The following is a 20271-nucleotide window of genomic DNA, read 5'->3' as shown; positions in this document are numbered from 1 at the left end:
TCAGTTCCCAACTGTGCTACTCCCCAGCTCTGTGAGGTTAAGGCAAATTGTACAGCCTCTCTGTGCCTCAGTTTACTCCTCTGCAAATCAGAGCTGACCTTTTGCCATGGACTTTTTGTGAGGCTTGAATGAATCTAATCCATGTAATGAGCTTACTTAGAAGAGATACAGTAGTCCCCCCTTATCCGTAGTTTCACTTGCTGAGGTTTCAGTTACCCCCTCCCCGGAAGCAGAAGATTCTTCCTCCTGACGAATCTGCAGAAGGTCAATAGTAGCCTATCGCGACTTCAGGGTGCCTGTGCCAGTCTCCTCGCGCCAGGTCACACGCAGGCTTTTTATCATCTCACATCATGACGAAAGGTGAGTACAGTCTAATACAATATTTGGAGAGATCACATTCACATAACTTTTATTACAGTATGTTGCTATAAATTGTTCTATTTTATTATTTATTTTTAATGTCGTTCTGTGCCCAATTTATAAATTAAACTTTGTCCTAGGTACTGTACGTCTAGGAAAATGCATTATATATATAGGGTTCAGTACTATCTGTGGTTTCAGGCATCCACTTGGGGTCTTGGAACATATCCTCCACGGGTAAGGAGGATTACTGTATATATTATTTTTACAAAGAGATTTGAACAGTGCCTGGCATATAACAAGCCAATTTATATGTGGGTTAAACAAACAAAAACAAAAACAGAGATCTGATTGGCATCCGAGGAGTGGAATCAACATGACTTCATTGCTGACACAGTGTGGGTGACAGAAAAACAGAAGGAGCTGAAGTTCAGGGGACACAGGGAACCATTTAACAGAAATCAGAAAGTGTGGCTCAGCTAGGGCAGGAAGCCCCAAGCCTCTCAGAGGCAGAAGGAGGAGGTAGAACAGAGCCTCTCTGATGTTTTGGGTGGTGCAAACCCAAGTGCAGGTTCTCTTTCTCTGTCTCTCTGTTGCTCTCTCTCTCTCTCACATGATACTGATTGAGAACCCAGAGTCTGCGATGCACAGACACAGTGACCTGTCATCCTAGGGCTGGCAGGTGGACGGACTTCAGACCCTAAACCCCCAAAGCCCCCTGAAATGTCGTTCTTTGGGCAGCCTCCAAAACCCTCCTGTAAGAACATCCTGACAAGGTGGACCCCAAGGACCTCTCTGGAAGCCCTGATTTATAACTTCTGTCTCAATTAATTAGGACAGCATTATTGTTCTTTTCAGGTGCAAATGAAACAGCTCAACACTGCCCTGCAATTAAACTCTGCTTAATTCCCCCACATGTCCCTTACCCACGCCAACGCTAACAGGAATAGTCCCCCCAGCCTGCCTCCATCTGCAGAGCTGAGTCTTTCCTAATCTCAGTTCCCAGGGACTTCACCAGTGCGGCCCCAACCCTACACCCCACCCTGAGCTGGGGACCTGCAGGACTGAGTCAGGGTAGGTGGTAGGGACATGCTAATCACCCAAGTCACAGAAGTGGCTTTCCTCTCAGGGATAGTGGGGACAAGGAAAGGAATAAGTGTCCCTCTGGGAAAAGGGACTTGATTCACTCCAGGAGGGACACACCCATGATGATATGCCCCATTCTCTTACAATAATCAAAACCCTACCAATAGTTCAGAGATAAAGTTTGGGGCCCTCCTCTCCCCCCTCCACAACCCACAAAATCCCCCCTTCTTTGAGTACTGATCTTCTTTAAGATGATCCTGGCCATTTCTTAAGATGCCTCTAACAAAGAAATACCAGATCTGAATTAACAAAAGTTGTGGTTTGTTTTAAATGGCTGCAGGTAACAAATAGGTTAGTACACAAAAATACAGTATACTTATGTAGTGCTAGTTCCAGGATAATTTTAGCATTTACAAAATCTCTGAATTCAGAGTGTACCTGGGATAGTCTAGTCCAAGCATGGTGTATAGGTTTAAAGGTAGATGGATATTGAGGAGGGCACCTGTTGGGATGAGCACTGGGTGTTGTATGGAAAGCAATTTGACAATAAATTTCATATTTAAAAAAAATAATAATAAAGGTAGAGAAGGAACTCTATTCTGTCCCATTACTGTCTCTCTGTAACCACTTGGCAATAATGTCAAAAGTTGAAAAGCCCTTCATGAATACGAGGTCTAAGCCCAATGGGTCCCTTCCCCCAAAACCACATACCCCAGTGGAGGTCCTGTTTGAACTCCTACCGCTTAGTTCTCAGTCTTACCATGGTCTTAGATGCCCTCGTGCACATTCATCATATCTGTGGCTGTCTGCCATCTTATGAACAAGTCTCCCATATTTAGGGAATCCCTTCTTTGGGGATTCCATCTCTCTCAGGTATTCATCAAAGAAAGAAATAGCTTCCCCAGCCTTCTTTGCATGCAGGTTCCAGGTATGAGACCAAGATTCCCTCAGTCACACCAAGTAAAGAGATCTGGAAAGGGAACTAGGTGAGAAAGATGGATAATGCAAATTCCGTTTTTTGAAATGGGACCAGTGGAGGAATTGGCTTGGGGTGACACCAGTGGCAGATTTCCGGTTCCCAGGGTCCAGTGTCACAAGTACTAAGTAGTGGACACAAAACAGAGAGGCAACAACGTCTCTGTGCTTCTTACACAATCCACCTACCAAGTGGCCTCACCAAAAGATCCACATAGAATCTGGTCAAGTCTCTGGATCCAACTACATATTTACAGGAAATGTAGGGGCGGAGGGACATGTTAGACATTTGAGGGGTGCGATCAGCAAAACCCAGACTATAAGAAACTGCAGGATAAACAACCTGGTTTCCTCAGCAAATAAATTGCAAGGAACAAAAAAGGCATACAGAGGGAACCTATAGTCTAAAATAAACTCAGGAGACGTATCAGCTAATTATACTATATGGCCTTTATTTGAATCCTAATTCAAATAAATAAATTGTGAAAACAAAATACAGAACAAACAGAAACTAGAGATAACTAAACTATGAGATAACTAGGGAAATTTGCACACTGACGACATGTGATATTGCCAGAAATGCTATTAAACTTTTAGTATTATGGCATTATGGTAATGTATTTTAAGAGTTCTTATCTTTTAAAGATACACACTGAAATATTTATGGAGAAAGGGCATAATATCTGGGTTTAGCTTCAAGATAATTGGAAAGGTGAGGAATAGTAGGAATAGAGACAAAATAAGACTAGCCACAACCTGATAAATGCTGAAGCTGGGTGATGGGCATATGGAATTTCTTCAGCTATCCTTTCTGCTTCTGTAGATACTTGAAATATTCCGTGATTTAAAACTTTAACAAAAAAAAAACTAGTATAGAAATTTAAACAAACGATCCTGCACAAAATCAAACTCCATCTGGCTTAACTATGACTACCCTTACAGAGTTGACATCTTGAGGAGCCCCCCGGCAAGGTTAGCCGGGCACTTTCCATTTTAGATCAAAGAATGGAAAGCCATCGTTTCTCCTCTGGGGAAAATGGAGGATGGGGCTGCTTGAATGTGGAGGCTGAGAAGCTCTAGTACACTCTGGCCATCTGGTCTCCCACAGCTCTTAGATGCTCTGGTTTCCAGGGCTGCACCGGGAACCGTGGGAGCCAGTTCCATAGCTACCGTGCATCTCCGCTCCATCCCATCTACCTAGTTCTACCACCCACCGCAGCCATCTTCCTCTGCTACAAACTATCCGCGTGTTCTTCTGTAGCCAAGGGGATATTGGAAAGTGTGTGCAGATGATGGATCTTCCAGAGCCAGATTCAGGTTCTGTGCTCTGAGAGAGTTGGAGGGGTGTCTCCAGCCTAGTCCAGGAGAGCAGCAGTGAGAGGCCATAGCAAGGCAGTGCTTTGGAGGAGGAGGGGCCGTGGCAACCAGCAATGCTAAAGGAAAATCTGTGGGACTTATCAGATGATTAAATACAGAGAAAGGGAAAAATAGAAGAATCCAGAAAAAATTTCCATCAAGCGCCAGTTTATATACTTTGTCTCCTTCAGTGCTCACCATCAGTGTCGCAGATTGCTGCCAGTGTACTTGTTCCAAGTCTGGTCCCCTTTCTTCTGATAATAACAGTCCATGTACTTCAGACAGTTCTTGCTTCCCTTGTCCCCAGTCAGTTCCAGGGTTGCCATACAACACAGGCCTGGCCAATCACACTCAAAGTCGCTAGACCTGACACGAATACATAATCTTGGGGTTTTCATTTAAGATACTGAGAAAGAGATGCTCTCTATCCTTTGGGAATACTAAAGGGGTAGAATGTCAGCCTGGAGCTGCTGAAAGCCATCACATAGAGGAAGTCTTACTGAAATGAAGACTCATGGAAGAAAGCAGAGGCAAGAGATGAAGAGATGCTCCATCGTTCGCATGTCAGGATCCAGCCCTACCTGATGTCAGTCCTAACCCTGGGCTTTTTACTTATCAGCCAATTAAACCCTTTGTTTTCCCTAACTAGTATCACACACACACACACACACACACACACACACACACACACACATCCCACTCTGGCAGAGATCCTGGACTCTGGGAGTAAGGGTGAGGGGTTAGGGGAACAAGAGTAGTAATAAGACCACGTAGATGAAGACAGAGAAGGATGGAGACCTAGTAGAAAAGAGAGCTGTGGTGGTTTTTAAATCCTCTGGCAAATCCTTTGATATGCCTGCCTTTCAAAGCCTAATTTCCCTCCCCTTGAATGTGGACTGGTAGCAGAAGTGAGGGTATGTGACTTCTGAAGGTAGGTCATACAAGGGTACGTACAACTGCCTCCTTGGTTTCTCTCTCAGACTACTTGATCTGAGGGAAACCAGGCGCTATGTCACAAGGACACTTGAGTAGCCCTGTGGAGAGGCCCACATGGAAAGCAACTGAAGCCTCCCACCAGCAGCCAGTGAGCCACCTTCGAAAGCAGGTCCTTCAGTCCAACTAGGCCACTCTCAAACTCCTGACCCATAGAAACTATGAGACAATAGAAGTTTATGTTGCTTAAAGCCACTAAGTTAAGGAGTAATTTGTTACCCAGCAGTAAATAACCAATAAGGGAGCTCTCAGACACATAATCAAGGTGGCCCCTGTGCGGACTGCCAGTATCTCAGTGGGGAACCATGAAGAAGTGCTGTGCCCCATGAGTATGATGTATCAGCCCATGGCAAGACCTCCTTTCTTCTCTGTAGGCCTTTAAGGGCAGAACCAAGAGGAAGCACTGAGATTGGCACCTGGGTCTTTGAGATGCCAAAGACTGTGACCCTTCCATGAGGTAACTGTTCAGAGTCTAGATGCCAACGAGCTAGAAGATAGGGAGGAAATAGCTAATGAGCATCAGATTGTCTTTTTGAACCTTAGAGGGGTCGTGAATTAGAAGATAGAAAAAGAGGGTGGCTCTGTTATTAATTTAAATTACTTAAGTCCCATGGAGATGTGATTAAGGTAGAATCAAGATTAAGATCGTAGTAAATCCAACGAGACTGTCCTTATAGGAGATAGAAAAGGGCACACACAAAAGAAGGTGGTTTGAATATGGAGGCAAAATTTGGACTGTTGTGTTTATAAGCCAAAAAAATGCCAAGAATTGCCAGTAACTACTAGAATCTAAGAGAGAGGAACTGAACAGATTCTTGCTCAAGCCTCCAGAAGGAACCCACCCTGTCAATATCTGGATTTTGGGATCCTGGATGCCTGAAGTGGGAGAATAAATTTCTGTTGTTTTAAGCAAAAACAAAAACAAACCTACCCATGATAATGATATTAACTATTAATAGGTGAGACAATATCAGATAACAGATTTAAAATGGCCTTACTGGATTAAGACGTGCCCCTATTATCTTTCATTGCTTCACAAATGTCTACTGATCACCTGAGCAGGGCCAGGGCCATGGCTGGGCCATTCACACGTAAGTGTTACACCGGGGCCAGGGGCCAAATGAGTGCCTCAGATGTCCAGTGCCATAAGAGCTTGTTGGCATATTGAGAACAGTGTGCAGGGCAGGACTCGAGAAAGACCCACTGACAAGTGTGGACTGAGCAAGCTGGCTGGGTATTTGGAGAGATAAGAGGGGGGAATTTTCTAGTAGGCAAAGAGATGCAGCACCAGGTGAAGCAACTTAGGCTGGTCCATTGTATGGGAGGAATACCAGAGGGAAGAAATATCTTCAGACTGTTCACCCCTAAATGAAGAATCTGGAGGCAACAATGCCTTAACCTGAAGAAGTCACCCTAGACCCTCCTTGACATCTCAGACACCATGACAAGTGGTGGGGGAGAATGTGGGGAACTTCCTGAGCCCATGAGGAGTACCTTAATTCCTGTCCTGTGGCATCTGCCCTCATTTTGGTGTTCAAGTCCTCCTTAAGAAGTCCCCCACTCCCCTGAAGTCCTGAACACATCCTTTCTGGTTGAGCCAGGCTTGTCTCCTGAAGTCAACAGTGACTACACTGCACTACGCTATTGTTCTCCCTGTTCTCACTGAAAAAAAAAAAAAAAAAGTGCTTAGTTCTTCCCTTTCTAGCAAATTCTTACGAACTTCTCCAAGTCCGTCCTCCAAGAAGCCTTCTTGACTATTACCTAACTATTTCTGCTCAATTTTGATTGGTTTGGTGCTGTTGTGATGTTGGAAGTGAGGGGTCAAGTCAGGTTGCACATTCCAGGAGCTCGTTCTTCTTTGATGACCATGTGGCCTCTATCAGACTTTCTCCAGCCGGGTAGGACCTGGTCTCATGCCGCTCTCCTTTCTCTCCTCACTTCGCACTATGTTCTCTGAGTTACTGGGCTGTGCAAGTAAGGTAATTACTACTCTGAACTTCACACACCATGGTTATCAGCCCAGCCCTGACCATGCTTTCATTTATGGCCCTTCAAAGGAGACCTCCAACCAGCGTAAAGAAATCTTCCTGCCACGCAGCAATGGGTAAGAGACCTTTGGCCTACAGAAGAGGCCACCTCTGAGAGGGTGCTACTCCTCAGATGAGGTGGCCATTGCAACACCTAATCTAGGATATCAAGATAATGCCCGAGTATGTCTTCAGAAAATTTCTGCTATTGTGTACTTTGGGCCTCTCACCATTTTATAGCCCCTAATTGATAACCCTCAAGGTTGCTGCAATCACTACAGATTATTTTCCCCCAAGCCCTACCTATTCTTGAAGACTCAGCTAAAGGCCCTATTGAAACAAGACACCTTCCCTATCAGCCCCAGATGACTGCATGACTGCTCTCCTGACTGACATTGTATCATTATAAATTCCATTCTTTTTGTGGTGCATGAACTCTCTTAAAAATATTTCTTGAGCAAACAGTAAATCAAAACTGAAGTGGCAAAATGGTTAGACAATGATGATAATATAAATGTAGAAAACATTTGCAAATCCTATATCCCAGCAAGGGACTCATATACAAAATATGGAAAGGACTTTCTACATTCAATGGTAAGACAACAGTCTTATCTAGAAAATGAGTGAAAAACTTGAATAGACACTTTACCAATGATGACATAAGGGTGGCAAACACATTAAAAGATGTTCAGGATCACTAGCCACTGGGAAAATGCAATTTTAATCATAGTAGAATCTGTTAAAAAAAGTATGCTATTATACTTGTTAGAATGGCTAAAATTAAAAATCTGATAATGCCAAGTATGGGCAACCCTCCAGAGATACTAGATCACTTGTACATTTTTGGTGGAAATATAAAATGGTAGAGCCTCTCTGGAAATGAGTCTGGCAGTTTCTTAAAAAATTAAACATACACTTGTCATACAACCAGTAATCACCCTGCTGGGTGTTTTTCCCAGAGAAATGGAACATTATAGTCACACAAAAACCTGTACGTGAATGTTCATAGCTGCTTATTTCTAATAGCCAAAGACTAAAAAAAATCCAAATGACCTTCAACAGATGAAGGGTTGACGGGATGCTAGTCAGCAACAAAAGCAAAAAACTGTTCATACTTAAAATAATTGGATGGATCTTAGCGCATTAAGCAAAGCGAAAAAACCCAGTCTCAAAAGTTGCATATTATGTGGTTCCATTTATATGGCATTATCTAAATGACAAAATTGTTAAGACGGGGGACACATCAGTGGTTGCTAGGGGTTAGGAAGGGGCAGGAGGTTGTGGCTATAAAGGGACAACATAAGAGAGTATTTTTGTGGAGATAGAACAGTCCATATCTTGACTGTTATAATGGTTGTATGAATCTATACATGTGATTAAATATCACGGAAGTATACACACAGACATACAAAATGAGAGGGTGAAATCCGAATAAAATTTGTAGTCAATCGTATGTATTATGACAACAAATTTCCCATTTTGATAATGCTCTATAGTTGTAGGAGATGTCACCAGTAGGAGAAGCTAGGTGACGGGTACTCAGGACCTCTCTGTACTATTTTTGCAACTCGTGAGTCTATAATTATATCACAATTAGAAAAAATATTTTTAATAACACTACATACAAAATCCTAAGGGATATGATTTACAATATAAGAAAATGCTCATATCCTTAGGTAATTAATAAATATAATTAATATATAAATTATAATTACTATTATTGAACAAGGTTTGGAAGTAATTACGAATTTAAGTGTTAGAAAAAGAATAGCAAAATTAGTATAAAATAATAGGAAGAAGGAACTGACAAAGCAAAAACAGAAATTTTTGCCATTGAAAATAGGCAAATAGAACAAATCTTTAAAAATAAAGGTTTGGAGGGGCACCTGGGTGGCTCAGTTGCTTAAGTATCCGACTTCAGCTCAGGTCATTATCTCACAGTTCGTGGGTTCAAGCCCCGTGTGGGGCTCTGTGCTGACAGTTCAGAGCCTGAAGCCTGTTTCGGATTCTGTGTCTCCCTCTCTCTCTGCCCCTCCCCCGCTCGCACTCTGTCTCTCTCTCAAAAATTAATAAACATTAAAAAAAATTTTTTAATAAATAAAGGGTTGTAGGGCACATGGGTAGCTGAGTTAGCTGAGCCTGTGACTCTTGATTTCAGCTCAGTTCATGATCTCATGACAGTTGGGCCCTGAGCAGAGTGTGGAGCCTGCTTGGGATTCTCTCTCTCCTTCTTCCCCTGCCCCTCCCCACTTCAATAATAAATTAATAAGTATTAAATAAATAATTAAAAGTGTTGGATCTTTAGAAATAAAATAGAGAAACCACCAGCTAATGAAATTAAGAAGAATTCATAAGTATATAAAATTAAAATTAGAATGAGGAAATAGCTAGTGACACAGAGGAAATAAAAGTATGATTATTTCTTCAAGAAATGAAAGATTTTTAAGTAAAATGTAAAAAATCAAAACTTATCACAGAACAGACTGAAATCTAGAGAGATCAATGACTTTTATTGAAATTAAGGAAGCTGTCAAAGAACCACCCTTTCTCATAAAAGCAGTAGGCCCAGATGATTTCACAGGCAAATTTTATTAAATACTGAAAGGAACAAAACTTGTACTTTTTTTATTTCAAGGTTTCATCAGGTTAGGTTTTTGGGATGAATATATTTTTCCTTTCTATCTTTATATTCTCATTCCCTTTCCTCCATAAGTGACCATTTTAATAAGTTTAGTGTTAACATATTTTTGCAACATGTGCATTGTTTTCTGGCACTATATTCTTAATTTATGCAAATGATGTTATATATTTCATTGTGTCCTACCATTTCTGATGCTAACTTAAAAATAAAGGCTCAGTAGGGGCACCTGGGTGGCTCAGTTGGTTAAGCGTCTGACTTCGACTTAGGTCATGATCTCACAGTTTGTGGATTCAAGCCCTGCCTCGGGCTCTGTGCTGACACCTCAGAGCCTGGAGCCTGCTTCGGATTCTGTGTCTCCCTCTCTCTCTGCCCCTCCCCAACTTGTTCTCTGTCTCTGTCTCTCAAAAATAAATAAATGTAAAAAAATAAAATAAATAAATAAAGGTTCAGCAAAATAGACTTGGGTGGCTGACTTCTTAACAAGACATATTAGACTAAAAACTAATCAGTTATTGACAAGACATTAAAAATATTTCTACTAAAATCAAGAATAAGACATAGATAACCACTAATATTTTTCTGTGAGGATTAGCCGTTGCCAACGATCCAAAAGTACAAATAATAAAATAATAAAATAAATAAAAGTATAAAAATTGGAAACAAGAAAGCAAAACTAACATTATTTGTAGATGATATGATTGTATACTTGAAAATACAAGAATATAAGTAAATCAAGTAAAAAACTATTACAGATAATAAGAGAATTCAAAAAGGTAACTAGGCACAAAATTGATGCCCAAGTCAGTAGCTTTCTTATATACAAACAAGAAACAACTAGAAAATAGTGTGAGAAAATATTCTATTTCTAATAACCATGACAGACAAAATATTTAGAAATAACTAACAAAAATATAAAGGTTATATAGACAAAAACTTTAAACTTAGTCTTAACATGAGATAATATTTGGATTAATGGAAAACTCTACCCTGTTCTTGTTTAGGAGAACTCAACATTATAAAGATGTCCATTCTTCCTAAGTTAATATGTACATTGCATGTGAACATTTTCCCACTTTCCTTCTTTTTTTATGTTTATTTATTTAGAGAGAGAGTGTGTAAGCACACAAGCTGGGGAGGGGCTGAGAGAGTGAGAGAGACGGAGAGAGAGAGAATCCCAAACAGGTTCCACGTTGTCAGCGCAGAACCAGATGTGGAGCTCAAACTCACGAACCATGAGATCATGACCTGAGCTGAAATCAAGAGTCTGACATTTAACCAACTGAGCCACCCAGGAGCCCTCTTTCACATTTTCATAGCAAAATGGAATTTTAAATTAGTGGGGAAACTATTTGAAATGGTGTTGGGACAATAAATGACACATTTGTGAAAATAATTAAGCTAAATCAAAACGTTTATAGGCTTAAAAATGAAAGCGTAAAGGTTCTAGAAGTAATTACATGAGGTTTTCTTTTTCTTTTTAAAATTAATCTTGGGGTGGGGAAGACCTTTCTATGACATAAGCCTTAGAGCCAATGAAGGAAAAGTTTGATAACTTGAAGTACCTATAAATTAAAATTTCTGCACAGAACTTTCAGTTTAAAAATGTGGATTAGGGGTGCCTGGGTGGCTCAGTCAATTAAGCATCCCACTTTGCTCAGGTTATGATCTCATGACTCCTGAGTTCAAGCCCCACGTCAGGCTCTGTGCTAATAGCCCAGAGCCTGGAGCCTGCTTTGGATTCAGTGTCTCCCTCTCTCTCTGCCCTCCCCTGCTCATGCTCTGTCTGTCTCTCTCTCAAAAATAAATAAACATTAAGAAAATAATACTAAATAAGTAAATAAATAAATAAGTGGATTAAATACATGAATTTATCACTGCTCTTTCCCAAAATTTCATTACAATGACAATAAAAATGTTAAAGGACAATTTTTAAAGATGATTAATCATGACCTTCATGCAAATATGAAATAAATACTTGGCAAAGATTTTATTTAACTTATTAATTAATGAAAGAGCCACTAAGATATTACATTAATATCTTTACAAGGAGGATTTGACTTAGAGACTTATACCCCCTACCTAACAAAATCTACTTGCATTGTCAAGATTAGACATCATTTGCATAGCTATAGACTGGAAGTAGTTGTATTATTATTAGTTCTACAAGTTAACTTCTATCTCACAGAGTTGGAAAACAGCCTAGTCAGAAACAATCAACAAAACTAAAAGACAACTGATGGATTGGGAGAAGATATTTGCAAGTGACATATCCAGTAAAGGGTTCTTATCCAAAATGCATAAAGAACTTATAAAACTCAACACCTAAAAAACAAATAATCCAATTTAAAAATGGGCAGAAGACAAAAACAGACATTTCTCCAAAGAAGACATCCAGATGGTCAACCGACACATGAAAAGATGCTCAACATCACTTATCATCAGGAAATGAAAATCAAAATTACAGTGAAATATCACTTCACACCTGGAATCATCAATACAAGAAACAACAGGTGTTTGGGGCGCCTGGGTGGCGCAGTCGGTTAAGCGTCCGACTTCAGCCAGGTCATGATATCGCGGTCCGTGAGTTCGAGCCCCGCGTCAGGCTCTGGGCTGATGGCTCGGAGCCTGGAGCCTGTTTCGGATTCTGTGTCTCCCTCTCTCTCTGCCCCTCCCCCGTTCATGCTCTGTCTCTCTCTGTCCCAAAAATAAATTAAAAACGTTGAAAAAAAAATTTTTAAAAGAAACAACAGGTGTTGGTGAAGATGTAGAGAAAAAGGGACTCTCATGCACTATTGGTGGGAATGCAAACTAGTGTGGCCACTGTGGAAGAGAGTATGGAGGTTCCTCAAAAAGTTAACAATAGAACTACCCTATGATCCAGCAATTGCACTACTGGGTATTTACCCCAAAATTACAAAAACACTAATTCAAAGGAATGTACACACCCCTATGTTTATAGCAGCATTATTTACAATAGCCAAACCGTGGAAGCACCCCAAGCACACTTCGATAGATGACTGGATAAAGAAAAGGTGGTATAGATACACCATGGAATATTATTCAGCTTTAAGAAAAAATGAAACCTTGCCATTTGCAATGATATGGATGGAGCTAGGGAATGTGATGCTGAATGAAATAAGTTAGAGAAAGACAAACACCATATGTGGGATTTAAGAAACAAAACAAATGAACAAAGGGAAAATGAGAGAGAGAGAGAGAGAGAGAGAGAGAGAGAGAGGAGCCAAGAAACACGCCCTTGACTATAGAGAACAAACTGATGGTTACAAGAGGAGAAGTCACAGGGATTAATGAGTACACTTATCATGATGAGTACTGACTGATGTATGGAATTTTTGACTCACTATATTGTACATCTAAAACTAAAATTACACTGTATGTTAACCAACTGGAATTAAAATAAAAACTTAAGGGGTACCTGGGCGGCTCAGTCAGTTAAGTGTCCTACTTTGGCTCAGGTCATGATCTCACAGTTCCTAAGTTTGAACCCCACATCAGGCCCTCTGCTGTTAGCACAGAGGCTGCTTTGTATCCTCTGTCCCCCTCTCTCTCTGCCTTCCCCACCCCTCTAAAAAATAAATAAGCTTAAATAAAAAAGAAAAGAGCCTAGTCAAAGACAACCAAAGGTAACCTGCATGGGTAGGCTAGACAGGATACCCACTAACATTATTTTGCCTGTTTCAAGTTTTTTACAATTTTCCCTGACAGTCTCCCCAATTTGTCATCATAATAATCTCAAGAAAGATTATTCCTGATCACAAAATAAGACTGTTATCCAAATCTTTGGCCTGATTATGTGCATAGGTGCAGTAAGAGTGTTAAGTTAGGTTTCTTTAAATTTGTTTTGTGGTATCTAGGGTAACACAATATTGAACATTTATAAAATTAACTTCCATCTGAAAGTTTTCATAAGGATTCTCAAATTGGACTTTTAAAAATGTCTATTTGCTCTCCCCTGACTAAAAAAAATGAGCCTAAGGAACTCTAACAAATTTTAATTGCAAATGTAGATGAATTTTACTTTTCTCGAGGTCCACAAAATGACTTATGTTTTCTGGCCTGCCAGAAAGTGACCTTCCTTACAAATTGTGAGGCTGAACCCTGTAAACCAGGCACTTAGGCCAGTTTTCCTGGGAGGTCATAGTAAGCGATGATTCCGTAAGTACAACCAAACTTTGTTCCTTAGCAGTGGCTTGTCATGCCTCATTGAAAGAGCATTGTTCTCAACCATGATACTCTGGAAAGGCCTTGGTTGTTTGATAAATTTGTCTAATTAGGTTATGGTAGAAAGGAAGACAGATTCTTGTTAAACCTATGCAAATAACTATATTGCCATGAAAAATAGACTCAGAATTTCTGAATCGTAGGAGTTCATGGAATTAGATATCACTTTTAAGTGTTTCATTTTAGTTTATGAGAGCAGAGTCTACCAAATTGCCATGGGTTACTTAGAGCATAGGAAGAAATAGAAAGGGCTTCCTTATATATCTGGAAAATAGTGCATTTAAACAACATCAGCGGGGCACCTGGGTAGCTCAGTTGGTTGAGTGTCCGACTTCGGCTCAGGTCATGATCTCACAGTTTGTGGATTCGAGCCCCGCATTGGGCGCTGTGCTGACAGCTGGGAGCCTGGAACCTGCTTCGGATTCTGTGTCTCCCTCTCTCTCTCTGCCCCTCCCCCACTTGCACTCTGTCTCTCTCTCTCTCTCTCTCTCTCAAAAATAAACATTAACAAAAATGTTTTAATAAAAAAACCAACATCAGCAATATTCCAAACAACCACAATAAAATTTTTCTCATCAGTTCATTCAGTTTATATAATTAATTCTTATTCCATTCCATATCCTGGATTCATAATCTCATGAAGCCATCTGTTTCCCAACTAGAAAGGTTCTGGAAATCCTGACTTAGTCTCCTGATATGGCCTCAAAGTTGCCTAAGTGATTTCAGCTCAGATGCCTCTACCCAAGAGTTAGTTCTTTGAAAGTCTGTATTTTGAAGTAACTTTTTCTACAAGGCTCTGAGACTTTCTTTATTAAAAACACAAATTCTGGCTTGTAGCTTATAGAAAATACTTCAGCAAACATTGGAATAAAACAGAAACTATTTTTTGTTCTTGTTTTTTTGTTCTGATTGTTGTTGTTTTTCATTTTATCTTACTTTGTTTTTTCATCACCACAAGTTCACTCTTTAATCCCTATCACCTATTTTCCCCATCCTCCCACCAATCTCCCCTCTGCTAACCACCAGTTTGTTCTATATAGTTGAATCCCTTTCTTGGTTTGCCTCCCTCTCTCTCTCTCTCTCATGTTCCTTTGCTCATTTGTTTTGTTTCTTAAATCCCACATATGAGTAAGATCGTATGATATATGTCTTTCTCTAACTTATTTCACTTAGTATTATACTCCCTAGCTCTATTCATATTGTTGCAAATGGTAAGATCTTTATTTTTTATGACTGAGTAGTATTCCAATGCATATATATATATATATATATATATATATATATATATATATATACTACCTCTTCCTCCATTCTTCCATTCATCAGTCAGTGACCACTTGGGCTCCCTCCATAGTTTGTAAATAATGCTGCTATAAACACAGGGGTGTGTGTATTCCTTTGAATTAGTATTTTTTTAATTTGGGGGTAAATAGCCAGTAATGCAATTGCTGGATCAGAGGGCAGTTCTAGTGTTAAATTTTTAGGAATCTCGATACTGTTTTCCAGAGTGGCTGCACCAGTTTACATTCTCACCAACAACAGTGCATGAGGGTTCCTTTTTCTGCACATTCTCGCCAACACCTACGGTTTCTTGTTTGTTGATTTTAGCCATTCTGACAGCTACAAGGTAATACCTCATTGTAGTTTTGATTTGCATTTCCCTGATGATGAGTGATGTTGAACATCTTTTCATGTGTCCATTGGCCATCTGGATGTCTTCTTTGGAGAAATGTCTGTTCATGTCTCCTGCCCATTTTTTAATTGGATTATTTGTTTTCTGGTGTTGAGTTTTATAAGATTTTTATACATTTTGGATTCTAACCCTTTATCAGATATGTCATTTGCAGATATCTTCTCTCATTCCATCAGTTGCCTTTTAGTTTTGTTGATTGTTTTTTCACTGTGCAGAAGCATTCTATTTTGATGTAGTCTCAATAGTTCATTTTTGTTTTTATTTCCCTTGCCTCAGGAGACATATCTAGAAAAACGTTGCTACAGCTGGTGACAAAGAAATTACTGCCTGTGCACTCTTTCAAGATTTTTATGGTTTCAGGTCCCACATTTAGATCTTTAATCCATTTTTAATTTACTTTTGTGCATGGTGTAAGAAAGTGGTCCAGTTTCAGTCTGTTGTAGTACCTGTCCAGTTTTCCCAGCACCATTTGTGAAAGAGACTGTCCTTTCGCATTGTATGTTCTTGCCTCCTTTCTGTGTTGTCTGCTCTATCCTATTGATCTATGTGTCTATTTTTATGCTAGTACCATACAGTTTTAATTACTATAGCTTTGTAATATAACTTGAAGTCTGGAATTTTGATACCTCAGTTTTGGTTTTCTTTTTCAAAATTATTTGGCTACTCATGGTCTTTTGTGTAGAACATGGTTTGCTTGTTCTACTTCTGTGAAAAATGCTGTTGGTATTTTGATAGGGATTGATCTGTAGATTGCTTTGGGTCATGTATACATTTTAACAATATTTGTTCTTCCAACCCATGAGCAAGGAATGTCTCTCCATTTCTTTGTTTCATCTTGAATCTCTTTCATCAGTGTCTTATAGTCTTCAGAGTCCAGATCTTTCACTTCTTTAGTAAAGTTTATACCTAGATATTTTATTATTTGGGGTGCAATTGTAAATGGGATTGTTTTCTAATTTCTCTTTCTGTTGTTTTGTTATTAGTGTATAGAAATGCAACTGATTTCTGTACATTGATTTTGTATCCTGCAACTTTACTGAATTAATTTATCAGTTCTAGTAGTTTTTTGGTAGAGTCTTTAGGGTTTTCTATATATAGTATCATGTCATCTGCTATAGTGACAGTTTTACTTCTTCCTTCTTTTTATTTCTTTATGTTGTCTACTTGCTGTGGCTAGAACTTCCAGTATTATGGTGAGTAAAAATGAGAGTGGACATCCTTATTTGTTCCTGACCTTAGGGGAAAAGCTTTCAGTTTTTCACTATCGAGTATGATGTTGGCTGTGGGTTTTTCATATAAGGCCTTTATTATGCTGAGATATGTTCCCTCTAGACCTACTTTGCAGAGATTTTTTTTATTAAATTTTTTTTACATTCATTTAATTTTGAGAGAGAAAGCGACAGAGCATGAGCAGGGGTAAGGGAAGAGAAAGAGAGAGGGAGACACAGAATCTGAAGCAGGCTCCAGGCTCTGAGCTGTCCGCACAGAGCCCAACGCGGGGCTCAAACTCATGAACCGCGAGATCATGACCTGAGCTGAAGTCGGACGTCTAACCGACTGAGCCACCCAGGTGCCCGGAGAGTTTTTTTTTTTTTTAATCGTGAATGGATATTGTACTTTGTCAAATGCTTTTTCTGCATCTATTGCAATGATCATATGGTTTTTATCCTTTCTTTTACTAATATGAAATGTGTTGGTTGCTTTGCAAATATTGAACCACTCTTGCATCTCAGAAATAAATCCCACTAGATTGTGGTGTATGATTTATTTTAATATATTGTTTGATTTGGTTTGTTCATATTTTTTGAGGATTTTGCATCTATATTCATGAGAGATATTGGCCTGTAGTTGTCTATTTTTGTGGTGTCTTTAGCTGGTTTGGGTATGAGGGTGATACTAGCCTCATAGAATAAATTTGGAAGTTTTCCTTCCTCTTGTATTTTTTGGAATAGTTTAAGAAGAATGAGTCTTAACTCTTCTTTAAATGTTTGGTAGAATTTGCCTCCAAAGCCATCGGGTCCTGGACTTTTGTTTTGGGGGAGTTTTTTGTTTTGTTTTGTTTTGTTTGTTTTTATGGATTCAATTTTATTGCTGGTGATAGGTCTGTTCAAATTTTCTATTTCATCCTACTTTGGTTTTGGTATGTTAGCTTCTAGGAATTTATCCATTTCTTCTAAGTTGTCCAATTTGTTGACATATAGTTTTTCATAATATTCTGATATAATTGTTTGCATTTCCGTGGTGTTGGTTGTTATTTCTCCTCTTTCACTAGTCATTTTGATTATTTGGGTCCTCTCTCTCTTTTTTTTTTAATGAGTTTTGCTCGAGGTTTATCAATTTTTTTGATCTTTTAAAGAACCAGCTCCCAGTTTCATTGATCTGTTCTATTTTTTTGTTTTTGTTTTCGTTTTAGTTTCCATATCATTTATTTCTGCTCTAGTCTTTATTTCTTTCTTTTTGCTGGATTTAGGTTTTGTTTGTTGTTCTTTTTCCAGATCTTTTAGGTGTAAAGTTACATTGTTTATTTGATACATTTCTTTCCCCTTGAGGTAAACCTGTATTGCTATAAACTTCCCTCTTAGAACCACTTTTGCTGCATATAAAAACTATTTTTAAATGACAGAGCAATGGTTATTTTATTACTGAAATTTTTCAAATGGACTGATAAGAGTTCATAATAATAATAAAGCATGAAAGGATATCTGGTTATTTGGTTAGTGCGTTTGCAAAACAAATGTAATAAACCCATTCTCCCAAAAGAAACTTTAAATAAATGTCTCTTAGATCAATCATTAAATCTAATTTCTTTTTTTTATATATAAAACTTTTTATTTATTTTTGAGAGACCAAGAGTGAAAGCAGAGGAGAAGCGGGGGGGGGGGGGGGGGGCGGGTGGCGGCAGGAGACAGGGGATCCGAAGCGGGCTCTGTGCTAATAGCAGTGAGCCAGATAAAGGGCTCAAACACACGAAGCATGAGATCATGACCTGAGCCAAAGTTGGCCACTCAGCCAACTGAGCCACCCAAGTGCCCCATTAAGTCTACTTTCTAAGAAGCCAGTGAATGTTGCATCAGATTCATAAAATTGGGTGAATATACTTTTATAGAGGGAAAATTCTTAAGATATATCATAAGCCTTAGATATAACATGTATATAATATATGAAGGATATCAAATAAAAGATTGAGTACATCTGGAGTAGGGTCTAGACAACAGTATTTCTATAAAATTTTATGATTAGGTCTGATATGCATTAAGATCCATTGGCCTAAAAAGTACTTGATTCAAATTTTTTAAAAAAGATAAAAGACTGTGACAATCAACATTTTAAACAATAATTGAAATATATTGTTGCTCATTATCATCAGACAAAACACTATCAAGACTCAAATAAATAGGGGAAAGTTCAACAGAACTATCTTATAAGACTTCCAGTCAATGTTTTTCCTGAATTTAAACATATACAGAAAGCAAGTCATTGAAAAATCTCTAGGGGCTTCCCATAAAGCATAAAATTTCTGAAATATTTATATTAATAACATCTTACCTATACAAATTTAACCTAGGGAAGGCTGAGCATTTCTTCTGATTTAACAGCTCTTCCCATGCAGCTCACCAAATCTGATTATTTCTAGCATCCCTTTTTATAAGGTAAAAGAACAAAGCTTTGTGTTTTTCCAGGATCCCTCTGGGAAATCTCGAAGACTACTTTAGGTGTAAAAGATTTCCTGCAAGTCTTATTTATTTTCTTCTATATTTCAGACCTAATTTTTCAAAGGCAAAAATCAAGAGTTGTCAGAGGAGATTTAGACACTTGATTAAGACAGGATCATGGGTGCTTGAGAAACAATACTTGGCTGCTTATTGAATCAAAGTGACAATAAAACATTTAAAAATAAAGATAGGGAGGAAACAGAATTGCAAAGAACCTTAGCACCTTCATAAGCAAGGAAACTTTTTTTGTTCCCTTTTATTCTCCTCCTCCTCTTTTTCTTCTTCTTCTTTTTCATAATTAAGAGCATAAAGTCAACATAGAGAATGTAAGATTATTCAGGCAAGTCACAGAGTCTTTGCTTTCTAGGCAGATTACACAGAAAGTAAATAAGGTAGCCAACTCTCCCAGCTTCCCCAGGACTGTTCTGATTATAATACTGAAAGTTCCACATCCCAGGAAGCCCTTGGTTCCAGGCCAATCAGGAATGTGGGTTACTTTAAAAAGAATAGCCATTGGGGCACCTGGGTGGCTGAGTCGGTTGAGCATCCAACTTCGACTCAGGTCATGATCTCGCGTTTTGTGGGTTCAGGCCCACCTGGCATTGGGCTCTGTGCTGATATCTCAGAGCCTGGAGCCTGCTTCAGATTCTGTGTTTCCCTCTCTCTCTGCCCCTCCCGTGCTTATGCTGTGTCTCTCTCTGTCTCTCAGTAATAAATAAACATTAAAAAAAAATTTTTTAAAGAATACTCATTTACACTGTAGGTGAAGACATTAATCAGAAAATCAAGGATGCAAGTCCATCAAGACCGAGAACATTGCAAAAATTTTAACACATTTCGTAGCTTATAAGATTAAGAATTATAAACCAGGATAAGAAAAATATACTTTCCAAGTCTTTCCCTTTACTACACTTTTTCATACTCTGGTTATACTTTTATTCTCATACAGATGTCAAGAGGTCCATAAGTTCAAAACTAATTCTATAATAATATTAAGATGCTATTTTTGATAACATGCTATACATTAATCACTATCTTCAAATGAATACATAAATGAGTATTCTAAATATTTCTCAGTTTTGATTTTTAATAGAGTAAGTATAAATAGTTGTAACACACATAAATCCCAAGAACCACTGCTTATGGAAAAGCGAAAGCATATTCTCGGTTGTATTTCTGTCATTT

General features: G+C 38.8%; 1 protein-coding gene across 1 annotated transcript in view; it reads left to right on the top strand.

Annotated features, from left to right (window-relative positions):
• Positions 1–239: 239 nt before the first annotated feature.
• The window catches only part of RBP2 (retinol binding protein 2), a 64232-nt gene continuing 44200 nt past the window's right edge, over positions 240–20271 (top strand). Inside the window, exon 1 of the mRNA XM_058730036.1 lies at positions 240–360. The gene's annotated coding sequence lies outside the window, so the exon portion shown is untranslated. The remainder of the gene's footprint in view (positions 361–20271) is intronic.

This window comes from Neofelis nebulosa, chromosome 5 (genome assembly GCF_028018385.1).
Source record: "Neofelis nebulosa isolate mNeoNeb1 chromosome 5, mNeoNeb1.pri, whole genome shotgun sequence".
Lineage (NCBI taxonomy): Eukaryota > Metazoa > Chordata > Mammalia > Carnivora > Felidae > Neofelis > Neofelis nebulosa.
Note: the sequence above shows the minus strand (reverse complement) of the source record. Positions and strands in the feature narration are given on the sequence as shown.